Source organism: Manis pentadactyla, chromosome 12 (genome assembly GCF_030020395.1).
Source record: "Manis pentadactyla isolate mManPen7 chromosome 12, mManPen7.hap1, whole genome shotgun sequence".
NCBI lineage: Eukaryota > Metazoa > Chordata > Mammalia > Pholidota > Manidae > Manis > Manis pentadactyla.
Genome location: NC_080030.1, coordinates 21,099,070 through 21,115,143, shown reverse-complemented (window position 1 = coordinate 21,115,143; position 16,074 = coordinate 21,099,070). Strand labels below are relative to the sequence as shown.

The 16,074-nt window shown below is 38.2% G+C and overlaps 1 long non-coding RNA gene across 1 annotated transcript in view; it reads left to right on the top strand.

Moving 5' to 3' along the window:
• Positions 1–16,074, top strand: part of LOC130680104 (uncharacterized) — an 81,095-nt gene that overhangs the window by 27,621 nt on the left and 37,400 nt on the right. The window contains exons 2-3 of the long non-coding RNA XR_008993136.1: positions 1,296–1,575; positions 6,452–6,600. This is a non-coding gene — a long non-coding RNA (uncharacterized LOC130680104). The remainder of the gene's footprint in view (positions 1–1,295; positions 1,576–6,451; positions 6,601–16,074) is intronic.

Sequence of the window (16,074 nt, the reverse complement as noted above, 5' to 3'; positions counted from 1 at the left end):
CGCAGAGTTGCATATAATAAAATTTAAAAATGAACATTTTCAATGTTAATAGAGAGCTGTTGGCTTCCCTCTTTCTTTGAAATGAATTATATAAGCACCTAGTGCTAATATGAATGAAGCTCCTTAATTTCACATGGTATTATTAACGTATATATAATTACATAAGTCAAGCATTTATAGATGTTTCCTATATTAACACTATAAAGCAAAACAAGATTACTGAAGAATGAACCCCATGTGATATTTAAAATATGATAAACATGGAAAAAGCATGTTTAAAGTTCCAGGTCTTTCAGGCGGATGTGTGTTCAGAGCCAGCATGGTGAGAGAGGTGCAGCGTGGTGGGAAAGCATTGGGGAGGCGACTGGGCAAGCTGGACTTGCTGGCGGGATTTCTGCCCCTAAGTGTCTTCTTCATCAGTGAAGTGTGGTGGTTGGATGATGTCAAAACCCTTAGCGTCCTGACATCACCTTATGTTTGCATGCCCTCATGTTATCACTAAGCCGTAGGGAGTTGATGTTTGATGAACTAAAGGAGGAGAAGAATTACACAGAGTCATTGTTTAATTTTGCCCAATGCAATACTCCAGATTTAAAAAAAAATTGTTTTGGGAACTGTGTTAAGCACTTTCCATTGTTTATTCTATTAAAATACCTCTCCATTTAACAACGGAAGGAACAAAGGGAGAGAATGTAGTTGAATTTGTTGAGATCATACAGGCAGGGAATGACAGAGCTGGAATATAACACAAGATTTTCTGTCTCCAGATACAAAGCTGTTTGCCCGAATCACTGACATTGCTGTATTGTCATCTCGACTGTAATAATGTTAATTTGTGTTATCCCAGTGACTTGTTTTACAAAGAAAATGGAATGGAATGTGTGGCACAATTTGAAGAGATGCTGATGGAATGTTTGCTACTGATACTTGAAATTATCTTATGTAGGATGATTATTTTGGAAATTAGTATCATTTATTCAGCCTGCATTATTAACTCCTCCTAACAAATCAGTATAACTGGTAACAGGAATGAAATGGTTTTTCCACTAGCCAAACTTTACTAACATGGCCACAGTCCCATTATAAAAAAATAAAAATGGAGATTTTATTACTAGTAAAGAAGAAAAATGGATGATAGGATAGAAATCAAAGTTCCATCCTGTATCAAATAAGGGTTCCGGAAAGAGGTAATAAAATAATGGGAAATTTTCGGAAATGAAAAAAGACATGCATCTTGAAAAAGAAAAACCACAGTAAGTCTCAGTCATAATAAATACATACAAATTTACTCATAGGCACGTTATCAGAAAACTTGACCATCAAATATGAAGACAAATATCTAAACAGTTACCAGAGAGACAAGACAGAATGCCTACAAAGGTGAGACCTGGAAACGTCTGCTCTTCAAGGAAGTGTCACAGGAGGCTGGGGTGGATGAGCTGTTGTGTCGGGTGTAATTAACAGCAACGACTTGAATCAGGATCTCTTCACATCTTCCCAGAAGACTGCAGGGTCCTGAGGGGACAGAAGCAAAGTCACACATGAGCACCCCTCCCCAATTCTAACCGCTAGGAGGTGAGAAACTGCACAAGTTTCATTTACTTAAAAGTAAAAAAGTAAATGCCAAATTCCAAAAGAAAGCCCATTACCATTGCAAGCCGCTGGGTATAGAAAATAGGAGGGAAGTCTTCTGAGACTGAGGAAAACAAGAGGGGAGTGGGAAACTGAACTAACACGCAGACAAATCGCCCTGAGCAGGAGGAGTCCCACACAGAGTCCAAACCGCCACCCTTGGTCTGAGACTGGCTCCGGGGCCAGGGATTCGAAACATGCAGCACTGGAGTTTGCAGTTTCAGGGAGACACAGCTTCTTGGGGAGACTCAGCTCTATAGGGAGCAGTGCCTCTGAGAGATGTGTCAGGGTAGAGAGAAGAGAAATTAAGAAATTTCAGAAACAAAGAAATACCAAGCCCTTCCCTCTACCAATACCCAAATCACCACTTAATATTTTGTGTTACTAAATGGATGGAGAAGAGGGTTTTAGCCATGAAACGCCTAGGTACGGGGAAATAAATCAAAGCAACCTATATGAAGCTTCTCTAAGAAAAAATTGAAAATGCAAATCATAGTATTTCATAACATGACCACCCCCCAAAAAAAAATCCATGGAGAAAATTCAGAACATTCTAAACAGAATTAAATACTCTCAAATATGTCTTTGAGATTTTATATATATACATGCATATATATAGATATATAAAATCTGAATATATATAATCTGATTATACACACACATATATATATTCTGGAGAAAATATATTTATAGACATAATATGGATATATGTATGTATAATTTGAACATACATAAATGGAATATATATAATTTTATATATAATTTGTATGGGTGTGTTTATTTTCTCACTAAGAAGATCAGGAAATCAGGAATCTTAGAAATCAGGGAAAATATGAAAGGAAAAGAAAAAATCCATCTAAAATATAAAGAAAAAATATTTGGTAAAATAATGTGAAAAAAATTGTAAGGTGAATCAATTTAAGTGAAAATTTAATAAGAAGCTTTAAATAAAGATAGAAAAACAACCAAGAAGACACAAATACATAAATAAAAGTAAAAATGGGAGAGGGAAAGGAGTTGAAATGTAAGTCAGAAAAAATGACCCCAAATACATATAATTTGAGCTCTTAAAGAAGTGAAACAAAATATAGAAAAAGAACCACTATTTAAAATAATACATGTAAATTTTCTGCAAAAATGAGAAAAATCTTAAATGCATCTATGGAATGTCACCATTGTTTTTCTGGTTAAACTGAACTGAAATGATTAAATCTGAGACTTAGCCTGTTGATGTATTCATTGAGATTTAAAAAAAAACTTATTTATATGGTTAAGTGAATTAGGCAAGCTTGAGACCAAGTTGTCCTCCAAGCATTAGGGTTTAGGGAGACAGTGGTGAAAAAGCAAGATTTAGGGGTTTGGTACTCATGTAAGCTGCATGAGGTATCAACCAGGTATGACGATCCTTGGACTGGGAAAACTAAGCCAAGGACCAACAGATGCTGATAATTTGATGCTTTTAATTAATTAGCTAAGATGAAAACAAGAATGTTGTACATTCTGACAAAGTAGACAGAAACATAAAACACACAAAGAAAGAGGCAAAGGGGAAAGAAAGTAGGATCAGATCATTGACCAGTATACAGAAAATAGGTGCAAGTCAAATGATACTAGTGAAACCTCACAGCCTAGCAAGTGAAAGGTTAAGTAAGAATACAGAGAGGATTACTTAAGAATTCCAAAAATATGAAAAGAATAAAAAAATTATAACAAAGAAGACTGTCCATATAAAGAAAGAAATATAATAAATATGACCCAATACACACAGTCATTAAGCACAAACTGATATGGCAGGTTTGAGACAAATATATCAGTCGTGTCAATAACAGCGGAGCAGACAACTCACTTATGAAAAGAAAACTATTTTTAAAAATCAGTGACACATAAAATAAAACCCAACTCTGTGCTATAAAAAAAGGTGCACCAAAAACACATTGATTCAAAGGCTAAAAATAAAGGAATGAGCAAAAGTATACCAGGCAGATAGAAACATTGAGCAAACTGTTGTTACAATTCTCATTTCAGATAAAGTTGAGTTAAAGCAAAAGAACATTAAATAGGAATAGTTTAGAATGCTAAGAGTCAAGATTTATAATGAAGATACAAATACCTACAACCAAACAGGCACTACGTGCATAAAGCCGAAACTACAGTCCATGAAAGGAGAGATAGACATCAATACACTAGCAGTAGAAAAATTTAACATACCACTTAACAAAGGTTAATCCAATGCACAAATATGTAAGAATATAAAGGATGCAGACATCTGGACTAATGTAGATATTATATATATATGCATTATATATGTAAGTGCATCCTGCAAATAGGGAGCCTACCTTCCTCACAGCAGCATACAGACCATCAATAGAATTGCATGTTGATCACATATTAGATCATCAAGAAAGCATTAGTAAATTCTACTGGGTAAATATTACAAACAAAATATCTATGGTAAGAAAATGTAAGAACTGAGAAATTAAAAAAGAAATGATAAAAGTAAAAACTCCCCAAATTCCTTCCATTTTGGAAATTTAAAGGCTTCTGCTAAATGACTCTCATAAGAAACATAAGAAATGTGAAATGAAACATAAAAAATTCTGGTAAAAATGTAAGAATTCACATATACAGTTAAAGCAATGCATACAGGAAAATTCATAGCCGTTAAATATCTATAGCTATAAAAACAAAAGAGTGAAAATGGATTGAACTTGCAATTTAAGAAGTTAATGCATGAAGCAAACAGAATGAAAGCCCTAAAAGAAAATAATTTTAAAACGAATGAGGTATGAACAGAAAAATACTAGATCAAACTAATAATTCAAATTCTTGGTTCTTTGAAGATATCAAAAAGAAAGAAAAAAAATCCACTGGTCAATTTCATTAAGAAAAATGGTGAAAGGCACAAATATATAAAATATCTATTGATATAAAGGAAATCTGAAAGAACATAGTTTTATGTCACTATGCAAATATATTTGAAAACCTTGGTGAAATGAACAATTTCCTAGGAAAATAAAATTTATCCAAGTTGATCCCAGTAGAAATAATAAGCTTCCACCAGTTCCCATAGAATAAATAGAAAAAGTCATCAAGGAAATAATTGACTAGTATATAGAACATAGGTGCAAAAAAGTACTAGACCCAGATGTTGTCATTGGGGAATTCTATCAAATCGTTAGAAGACTAGGTAATCCCAAAGTTAAAAAAAATTGCTTCAGAGCTTAGAAAATGAGAGGAAACTTTTAAATTCATTTTATGAATCAAGATTAACATTGGCACAAATAGATACGCCAAAAATAATATAAATCAATGTTGTTATTAATATTGATGCCAAATACTAATATTTGTAAACATTGGAAAACAACATTAAAGAAAAATGTATACCATGACTAAGTGGAATTTATATCATGACTGCAATTCTGATTTAGTATTAGGAAGTCTGTAAAGATAATTCCCCATGATAATGGGTCTAAGAAAACAAAGTATGTTTAATCTCAAACGTATTTAAAAAGGCTTTAGGAAAATTCAACATCTGCTCTACAAAAAACTTTCAAGAAATAAGGGTGGCTATTTTCTTAACATCAAAATACATGAATACCTCAATCTTACTGCCGGACTCTTAATGGGCAGACTAGAGGCATTCCCTTCATGGCCAAAAACAAGGCAAGGGTTCTGGGAAGCCAGTGCAATTAGTCAGGAGAACAATTAGGAGCATAAGACTTAGAATAAAAATAGAACCATTGCTAATAGTAGATATGATAATATACCAGGAATGCCTTAGAAAAGCAATAATAAAGCTAACTCCGACCATAAGAGAATTCATCATGATAGTAGGGTATAAGCTTTATTTTACACTCCAAATCAAGAACTTTCATATACAGAAAAGATGACCAATTAGAGTATAATAATAGTGGATAAAACCCCACTTCTAACAGTAACAAAAAAGATAGCATACTTGGGAATAAATTTAATAATATAAGTGGATTAAATTCATCTATTAAAAGACAAATATCCTCAGAATGGATTAAAGAAAGTCTAGCTTTATGCTTTTGACAAAACATATATACCTAAAAGAGGAGGCTATGGAGGGTTGAAAATATAAAAAGGGAGAAAGATAAACCACAGAGGTCTTTCTTTAATGAAATCTAGGTTAGCTGTATCACAAAGAAGCTATGGAAAAAGTGTTAAGAAATATAAAGAAGGGAAATTCTTAATGATAAAAGCAGTAATTAATCAAGAAGATAGGAAAAACATGCCCCTTGTCTACCCAAATCCATGATCATAAAGTGTTTAAACAAATAGAAAATGAATAGATTATAAAACTCACAAATCTTGTATAGCAGAGATTTTAATAAACTGATAGAAGAAATTGATAGATCATTGCCCATGCATTTATCACCTCACTTAGTCCTCACAATTATCCTATGAGTAAATATGACTATTTCCAATTGAGGAAACTGGGAGCACAGAGCGATTAAGTCACTTGCCCAAGGGCACCAGCTAGTAATGAGGGACCTGAGAAACAAGACTTGGTACTTTTCCCCCAAGAAACCCAGCAGATCAGCTGTGATCTTAAGTTATCTTAAAACAATTTGTGTTACTTAGGCTTCCAGCTTACATTTGTAAAATCAACAAAATGCATGATCTCTAGTACATAGCAGCATCCATAAATGGTAACTTATGGTTATCAATGAATCAGTAGGTTCAGAATCTCTGCCATCTAACCCTGTTTTCTCTCTTGAAGAAATCCCTGAAGGAGGGACTGTCTCTTTCTTTCCTGGTTCATTTCTTGCATGACCCTCTACTCTGTCTTCCACAGGTTTAAAAGGATCCAGTGGAAAACCTCAAGATAAGAATGGTCAAAAGGACTGGCACAAATAACTCACAACAAGAAAGCCAATCGACCAGTGAACATCCCTATGAGCATTGAAAGACATGAAAAATTAAAACGACATCCTCGAACATCAGGTTGGAACCTGCTTTAAAAGGCTTTGATGCTCAGTGCTGGCCAGGTTATATGAATGTACTCTCATTCACCCTGGTATAATCTCTCTGAAAAGTTTTTATCAGAATACTTTTTTTTTTTTAATTTATTGAAGGGTAGTTGACAACAGTATTGCATTACATTAGTTTCAGGTGTACAACACAGTGATTCAACATTTATATACATGATAATTCTAGGTACCAGGTATCACCATACCAAGTTGTTACAATATTTTGACTATATTCCTTATGCTATACATTACATCCCGGTTACTTATTTATTTTACAATTGGAAGTGTGTTTAAATATATATATATATATATATATATATATATTTTGTGAGGGCATCTCTCATATTTATTGATCAAATAGTTGTTAACCACAATAAATTTCTGTATAGGGGGTTCAATGCTCAATGCACAATCATTGATCCACCCCAAGCCTAATTTTCATCAGTCTCCAATCTTCTGATGCATAATGAACAAGTTCTTACATGGAGTACAAATTCTTACATAGTGAATAAGTTACATGGTGAACAGTGCAAGGGCAGTCATCACAGAAACTTTCGGTTTTGTTCATGCATTATGAACTATACACAGTCAGTTCAAATATGAATATTCATTTGATTTTTAAACTTGATTTATATGTGGATACCACATTTCTCTATTATTATTATTTTTAATAAAATGCTGAAGTGGTAGGTAGATACGAGATAAAGGTAGAAAACAGAGTTTAGTGTTGTAAGAGAGCAAATGTAGATGATCAGGTGTGTGCCTGTAGACTATGTGTTAATCCGAGCTAGACGAGGGCAATAAACATCCATGTATGCAGAAGATTTCTCTCAGAACATGAGGGGGGAGGTTCTAAGCCTCACCTCTGCTGCTCCCCATTTTCTCACCAGATGGCCCCCTGCGACTGTGCCTGTCTTAGGTTGTTCCTCCCTTGAGGAATCTTACCCGTCTCTGGCTAACCAGTCATCTTCCGGGGCCATACAGGGAAATGTAAAGTTGGTAAGTGAGAGAGAAGCCTTATTGTTTGAAAAGGTTAGCTTTTTACTTCTTTGCATATTTATGCCCTGTGGCTTCTATGCCCAGCATTTGTCTTGAGGTGTCTTTACCACTTGGAAGAATTATGATACTCGGTAAATTCGACATGTGGCACGAGTTCTATTTAAAGGTTGTGATTAGGTAGGAAGAAGAAAAGCTATAGAAGTAGCAGGCGGAAGAAAACATGGGAAGATTGATTATTTCTTTGACATATCTTCTTGTAGAGTAACTTCAGCATGGATAGGTTTTAAACGACTAATTAAATTGTGCACACACATTAACATAATAGGAGTATAGTTACATAACCAAAGCATACCTGTAATTACCAGCCATCTCCAGTGAAACCAAGAAAACCAGTTAGGCACCTTAGGCATTTGTGAAAACTTATCTATGATATGGTGGATATTGTCCGACTGAACTTAAACAGTCTGAGAGAATTCAGATAAACTAGAACAACCCATTCCTGGGGACTGTTCATATCCCGTATGTTCTTTTAACGATAAATAGTCTGTGGTTGTAAGATTTTGGAGCGCTACAATTTGCACTTCTCCTAATTCTTGGTTGAGTTCCAACAGTATAGATCCAGTCCAATTTTTGTTTTACTGTATGCACAGGCCAGCTTAGATATCTCCTTCATCATTCCCACGGCAAGTCCAGGAACTGGTGGGATGAGTGCATCTACACCTGTGACAGTGCGTGGATCATTGTTGGAGTTTTTTTTTTTTTTTTTTTTTTGCTGATCATCTTCTGTCATGAGTCTTCCCGAGAGTGCTGATGTTGGAAGTTCTTTTTCATATCGTATCTTAGTTCATTTTCGGGGTAGCCAAATTAGGCTTTGATCCTCTGTATAAACACAAACAGACCCTTTGCCTACACTTTTATATGCCCTTTATATCATTGTGTAGAACTCATTAGAGGTCACCACATAGGAACTGATTTTTTTTTTTTAATCATTAATCTACACTTACATGACGAATACTTTGTTTACTAGGCTCTCCCCTATACCAGGTCCCCCCTATATACTCCTTTACAGTCACTGTCCATCAGCGTAGCAAACTGTTGTAGAATCACTACTTGTCTTCTCTGTGTTGTACAGCCCTCCCCTTTCTCCCACCCAGCTATGGATGCTAATCTTAATACCCCTCTTTTTCTGCCCCCCCTTATCCCTCCCTACCCACCCATCCTCCCCAGTCCCTTTCCCTTTGGTACCTGTTAGTCCATTCTTGAGTTCTGTGATTCTGTTGGTGTTTTGTTCCTTCAGTTTTTCCTTTGTTCTTATATTCCACAGATGAGTGAAATCATTTGGTATTTCTCTTTCTCTGCTTGGCTTGTTTCACTGAGCATAATATCCTCCAGCTCCATCCATGTTGCTGCAAATGGTTGGATTTGCCCTTTTCTTATGGCTGAGTAGTATTCCATTGTGTATATGTACCACATCTTCTTTATCCATTCATCTATCGATGGACATTTAGGTTGCTTCCAATTCTTGGCTATTGTAAATAGTGCTGCGATAAACATAGGGGTACATTGGTCTTTCTCATACTTGATTGCTGCGTTCTTAGGGTAAATTCCTAGGAGTGCAATTCCTGGGTCAAATGGTATGTCTGTTTTGAGCATTTTGATGTACCTCCATACTGCTTTCCACAATGGTTGAACTAATTTACATTCCCACCAGCAGTGTAGGAGGGTTCCCCTTTCTCCACAGCCTCGCCAACATTTGTTGTTGTTTGTCTTTTGGATGGCAGCCATCCTTACTGGTGTGAGGTGATACCTCATTGTAGTTTTAATTTGCATTTCTCTGATAATTAGCGATGTGGAGCATCTTTTCATGTGTCTGTTGGCCATCTGTATTTCTGTTTTGGAGAACCGTCTGTTCAGTTCCTTTGCCCATTTTTTAATTGGGTTATTTGTTTTTTGTTTGTTGAGGCGTGTGAGCTCTTTATATATTCTGGACGTCAGCCTTTATCGGATGTGTCATTTTCAAAGATATTCTCCCATACTGTAGGGTTCCTTTTTGTTCTATTGATGGTGTCTTTTGCTGTACAGAAGCTTTTCAGCTTAATATAGTCCCACTTGTTCATTTTTGCTATTGTTTTCCTTGCCCGGGGAGATATGTTCAAGAAGAGGTCACTCATGTTTATGTCTAAGAGGTTTGTGCCTATGTTTTCTTCCAAGAGTTTAATGGTTTCGTGAGTTACATTCAGGTCTTTGATCCATTTTGAGTTTACTTTTGTATATGGGGTTAGACAATGGTCCAGTTTCATTCTCCTACATGTAGCTGTCCAGTTTTGCCAGCACCATCTGTTGAAGAGACTGTCATTTCGCCATTGTATGTCCATGGCTCCTTTATCAAATATTAATTGACCATATATGTCTGGGTTAATGTCTGGATTGTCTAGTCTGTTCCATTGGTCTGTGGCTCTGTTCTTGTGCCAGTACCAAATTGTCTTGATTACTATGGCTTTATAATAGAGCTTGAAGTTGGGGAGTGAGATCCCCCCTACTTTATTCTTCTTTCTCAGGATTGCTTTGGCTATTCGGGGTCTTTGGTGTTTCCATATGAATTTTTGAATTATTTGTTCCAGTTCATTGAAGAATGTTGCTGGTAGTTTCATAGGGATTGCATCAAATCTGTATATTGCTTTGGGCAGGATGGCCCAGAATACTTTTATGAAGTTCATATAACTGTGACTATAACACCACTTCAAACATTTATGGTGGTGATAATAATGGGCTCTTGTGATGTGCCAGGCACTGTTCCAAGCAATTGAACTACAATGGTCACTACCAATCGCATGACCTGTTTGCAGCCGGCTCCCATCCATGGCCTAGCATCTTCTTGAATTGGGTAGGACCCAGCTGGCGACTCTCCTCGAAGGCAGGGTGGACGGGGAAGTCTGCAGCCCCGCTGTTTCCCGGCTCCATGTTTCCCCGATGGTCCGAGGATGCAGGCTCCAAACCACAGGGAGATTTCTGGCATCTCATCCAGCCCTTCAAGGTCCAGCCAACCACAGGATTCAAAATGATCCCCATTGGTAATGAAGCCTGCGTGGGCAAGGGCACCCCAGGGGCTGGAAGCACGGCTGGACGTGGGAGGGGTATGGAGGCTGATGGCTATCCCCAGACTCCTGCTGGGCCCCACAGTGGGGAGGACAGCCCAGGGAGAGGGCAGCCTGTACCTGGCATTGTTACCTTCTCTGCATTTTTCTTGCTTTTTCCATGTCCTGTATCATAAATTACATTTTAAAATATTTTCTCCAGTCTCCTTTACAGATGACTTTTTTTCTTGAAGATAAGCAATACCGTCTGTACATTCCTAAGTTCTTCCAAGGGACATACACACAGTAATGACTGATTGATTGATTGACTTGCTGCTCCATGAGTTTCCCATATCATCATTTGATATCTCTCCTTATATTTCTAGCAAGAGCGATTACACAAATGAGTACGGAAGGTTCCACAGCAAAGAGCACCACTGTAGCCGAGTGTGGTCCTGTTCAGCCGCACCTTGTGCAGGTCTGCGACTGGGACTTTCTGCAGACAGGCAGCTGGGGCACATCACAGCACTTAAATTATATTTGTGTTTCCTTGGGTTCACATCTCAAGTTCACTGTAGATGGGTCACATTTAGGATTGCAAAGAAAAAGAAAGAAACTCTTAAAGGGACCTGTGTATCACTGTTCTTTGAGGTCAACAAAAACCATTATGAAATTCTGAAACGAGGAAGAGAGCATGGGGTGGAAGGAGAAGGGAAATGAAGGAAAACTCCATCCCTGGTTTAGGAATGTATGGGAATGCCTGATCTGATCTAAAGGCTGCTTCTTGATTTAGGAGGAGGTTTTTCTGTCTAACCAGCAGGTGCACTGATAGTCCGAAGACCAAATTATTTTGTTTGTGGAGCTTCTATGCTGGAAGTGGCTGGCCTGGGTGCAATGGATGGTCCCCATCAGCTCAGAGGTTGTATTAGATGGCAGTTAGGGTCCAGTGGAATCCAATCCAATATATTTTTAAATTTTGTTTAAAATAAAGTAGATATTTTATGAAAATAACTACTTAATTCAGAGCCGTCATTTAGATTTCAAATACCCAAATAGACTTAAAATCTGTGTGTTAATTCAATAAGTAAGCAACTGTTGTCCTTGTTACAAAGATCACCATGAATATGGAGTGGGTCATGCCCTCAAGAGGCACAAGCTCTGGCACTTTCTCTGAAAATATATCACGTCATCGGTTTACAGGCCGGCATGGGTGAAGATGAGATACCATACAGTTCTTCAGAAAGGACTTGATCCCCAGGTGTGCTGAGGGAGCTTATTAGTGGGCTTACCCAGAACACAGAGATTTCTCTTGCATGTTCAATAGATAATTTTCAGAAGTGCTGAGAAATTCACTGACTGTCTTAAGAATGTTGCCCTTCAGGTGTCCATCATATTTCGAATTCTAAGTACTAAGGACCCGTCCTCCAGAACTTCCCACTGTGCTGTTCTTCATCAGCTCCCGGGCTCTTCTCATGGCTCACTGGAGAGGTCAGTACTCGTCTGGTCCCTTATAACTTCACTGTGGTAGTTACTGTGGTGCTGACTTAATGTGGCTGCATGCATTTCACCAAGCACCTTCTGATGGCATCCGAGCTCTATGATACCACTGCAGGGTGTGTTTTCTTTACTTACAATACTGCTTTCTCTGCTTTCTTCTTTTAAGAAGAAAATATTCTCCATAATTTTTTAAGAGAGAGAAAGAAAATCTCCCAGAGCAAAGACAGCCCTGTTGTGAAATGAGAGAGACAGAGTTTAGAAAGCTGTTTAAGCTTTTCTTTTACACATGGATCACTGCCTTTGCAGTGTATAAAGTTCCATTATCATATGCCAACTTTTAGAAGTAAAAGAGGGAATGTTATACCTTGGCAGAGATTACAGGATGTTTTAATTAATTGATGGTGAATTTTCTAGACTGATTATTGATAAAAATTAGTTGGCCTTCCTTTAAAGAATGTCTAAGTAGTTTTCATACAGAATAGAATCTTTGGTCCTTTCTATTCTTTTTAATTAATTAATTTTAAATCATAATTTTTTAATTGAAGTGTAGTCGACATGCAATTTTTCAACACAGTGATTCAACATTTATATACACTATAAAGTGATCCCCACCATAAATCTAGGTACCATCTGGGGCTGTACAAATTGTTACACATCATTAACTGTATTCCCTGTGCTGGATATTGTATCACTGTGTCTTATTTATTTTATAACTGAAAGTTGTACCTTTTTAATTCCCTTCCCTTATTTTGCCTAACCCCCAAACCAGCAACCACTAGATTGTTCTAAAAAGATGTGGTCTATTTCTATCTGTCTGTCTATCTATCATGGAATATTACTCAGCCATGTAAAAGAATGAAACCCTGCCACTTATGACACCATGGTTGGACCTAGAGGATATTATGGTAACTGAAACAAGTCAGACAGAGAAAGACAAATATATGATTTCACTGATGTGTAGAATCTAACAACAAAATGATTTCTATTTCAGAAAGGCACATGATTAAAGGATTTCTCTGTGTGGAAAGCCTTCCACAGACTGCAAAGGCTGCCAGTAGCCACGTAGCAGCAGAGACGATCCCAGCTGGAGTGGCGTCTGAGGCCCAGGCCTCCCTCTGCTGCCCAGATCCAGGACCTGCTGGAGTGAGTGGGCCCACCGAGGGCAGTGATGGGGTGGTGGTGCCTGGTACGGTGCCTCCCCACCTCCTGCTGGGGCTGCCGGCACTCTTGCTGCACAAGGCAAACTGGCCAGGGAACCTCTTCCCTCCTCTTTTGTGTCACTCCTTGATGCTGTCCTTCTGTCACTCATGCGGCAGGTATTTATTTATGCACCTATTATGGCCTAGACACCTTTCAAAGGCACGGGACACATCAATGAGGAAATGGACAATGATCTGGCTCTGAGAGGACCTCACATTACAGTGGGACTAAGAAACCCAATGTGTGGAGCAGAGTCTTGACAAGTAGGCTCAGGTGGGAAGTCAAAGGAAGCTGTGAAGGCCCCTGGTGTCCCAGGTGATGAGCAGGGAGCAGGGGGGACCAGTGCTGGGCAGGAGGCAAGACCACAGCCACCTTCCTGCCTGATTCACCGCTTTGCCCAGGGCCTCTCTGGTGCTGGGTGAACCGGGAATAAGAACCAGAATCGTGCACAGGAAGGTGAGGCTGTAAGTCCAGTGGCTGAGTCAAGCTCAAGCACTTCGCTGGGGCTGTGTTCATAGACAGCCAGGGGAGCCCTCTCATGTTTTGGGGAAACCTTTCTTCAAAAGCCTGGAGCTTTCTTTTGGCTTGTCACTTAGACTGAATTTGTACTTTATGAGTTCTGTCCTCTGAAATAGGGCGAGTTAATGAACTGATAATATTTCTTATGGCTTCAGCAAATAAAAGGTTGGGTATATTCTATTTCAGAGCATAAGGCATCTCAGTGGGTCACAAATGGGAACCTCCCTAATGACAGTCCACATCTCATCTGGTGGTTTCTGGCTCTGGCAAAGTATATTTTTCTGGAAAAACACATCAGGGAAGCTGAATAAAGCCTCTCTGACTTGCTCCAGGTCAGAGCAGGTCATTCAAACTGCGTGTGCGTCATGCCCTTGCTGGCTGAATCAAAGAACACATCTTACTCTGTGGAATACTGGCAATACTATATGAATGGAGGAAACCTCCCAGAGACCTAAGGAAAACACCTTTGCTGTCCATCACTGTCAAAACATCTTCTACTGGGTCTTACTGGGGGAGGAAAAGTAATCAGACCAAATAAGAAGAAACCAGTTGTTCTGTGCTTCTTTTGACAACTAATAATTTAAAAAAAAATTTGGAATCATTGCCTTTTTCTGATTAGGGGACAAGAAGTAAGATACTCCACTCGCCCCCCCACCTTCTCTCTCTTACATCAGGGAATTAACTGCTGTTATTTTAAACTTAAGTGGTGACCAAATTCCTTATAAAGAAAGGGATTGATAAATACTCCTTAACTGATTTGTGATAACAGAAAGTATGTCTAATTGAATATTTGTTTTCAGTGCACATGACTTTAGAACCTAGAATAATTCAGTAATAATTTATTCAACATGTATTCAGCTAACACCTATCAAACTCCTATAATGGGAGAGATGTCCTTTGTCAGTCCCTACATTTAACAAGACAACCAAGAATCTGTTGCTTTTCTCTAGAATCTGGGAGCCAGGTTCGTCTGTAAATGATTTTATTTCAATGCAGATATACCGTAAGTAAGGCATGATATAATGCTGAGGGTAAAGGAAAAGAAAGGCCAGTTTTATCCATGGGAAAATGCACATTTTAAAAAATCTGTAGAATAACTTCTTAAAGAAACCAGACCTGGAGAGAAAATTTGAAAGATGCCTGGAATTAAGGGTAATTCATGCAGCAGAAACAACTTGAAAACAAAGGACTGATTATGCTGGGGAATGGAACTTCATCAAGTGATGGGGCTTTAAAATACCAGGAAGAAAAGTTTGGAACAGAAAGCTACTGAATATTTTATAACAAAGGAGTGTAGTTCTTTGCTCTGAATGTATGAAAACCACCCTGATGGTGGTGGCTGTAGATAGCACAGATTTGGAAAAGACAAGATGATAGGAGAGCGGCTATTGGCTGCACTTATGAACTTAGGTGTTGGAAGCAATAGGATGGAGGGATGCAAGGAAATGAATTTAATTATTGTTTAGAGTGGGGTTTGAGAGATGCCTTGATGATATAGTTGAATAGAAGTAATTTCTCATGTGTCTGTGGGGATTATGTGGTAAACTCTATTTAGAAAATGTTGATTTTGAGGGTTTGGAAAAATCTCACATCCAGATGTTAATCAGACAAATCAAAATGAAGTTTTGGCGCTCACAAGATAGATCAAAGCTACAGCCAAGGGTTTGTATTCATCAGCTCGGTGGTGCTAGTTGAAGCCACGAGAGCAGAACATTTTTCTGAAGAAGAGTTTGTGGAGTGACAGGGAGGAGAAGGAATACCAAGGTGGGTGACGGCTATACTCGTGACAACAGAACAATGACAAAACCCGACGCCAGTGGCTGTGGTAGTGAGATAGTCCCCAGCTCCCAGGGTTTGCGTCTGCACTGGGTTGAATGGAGTCCTTCCAAAGTCATGTCTACCAGAAACTGAGAATGTGACTTTTTTGGGAAATAGGGATTTTTCTCAATGTAACTGAGCTAAAATGTAGTCATTAGACTGGGTGTGTCTCTAAATCCTAAGACTGGTGTCCATATAAGGGGAGCGATATTTGTTGACAAAGACAGAACACAGATGCCATGTGAGCATGGACAGAGATTGGGCAATGCAGCCACAGGTCAGTGATGGCCAAGGACTGCCAGCAACTCCAGGAGCTACGGGAAAGGCAAGGAAGAGATGCT